Source organism: Gouania willdenowi, chromosome 7 (assembly GCF_900634775.1).
Source record: "Gouania willdenowi chromosome 7, fGouWil2.1, whole genome shotgun sequence".
Classification (NCBI taxonomy): Eukaryota; Metazoa; Chordata; class Actinopteri; order Blenniiformes; family Gobiesocidae; genus Gouania; species Gouania willdenowi.
In genome coordinates, this window is record NC_041050.1 from 29661784 (window position 1) to 29662465 (window position 682).

Genomic DNA, 682 nt, shown 5'->3' on the forward strand with positions numbered 1-682 from the left:
GACAGAACTACGAACAGGGTGGCTTCCAATGACAGCAAAGAAAGAAAACCACCCGTATTGGGTACAAAGCTCGCAACCATGACAACCTAACAATATGTCATGCCTTACAATAACAGTGACAGTTACAATGGGGGAAAACATTGATCTGAAAGAATATTATACCAAAAAAGAAACCATAATTCATCGTTATCGTAAATTGAATCGAGAGCACACGCACATACTGTATGTAACATGCATATGTTGCACACAAAATGTAACAGTATAATTAATATATAATACAATAAAGTGTAAAAGCCTTTTTTTCTAATGTATAGTATAAATGGGAGAATAGTTAAAGGGTTATAAGATTAAAAAAAAAGTTTGAATACATTTAAATTTAAAATTATATTCAGATTGAAAGCAGAAATAATATTTTCAACATTTTTCCCTATGAAATATTTTCCTTAAATGTAAATTGTGATTAACCTTAAAAATACAATTATTGCAACACATTGAAAAAATGAAATAACTAGCACACATGGTTTCATCATTTTGTAATTTGTGTTAAATCATGTCATAACAAAGCCACTGTAATATCATGTAAGTGATTTATAACTATTGATTAACACATTATGTTCAGCCGTTCAATTTCACTTTTCAATGAATTGACCTTCATCTCGTCTTGGTTTTTTTTTGTTTTTTT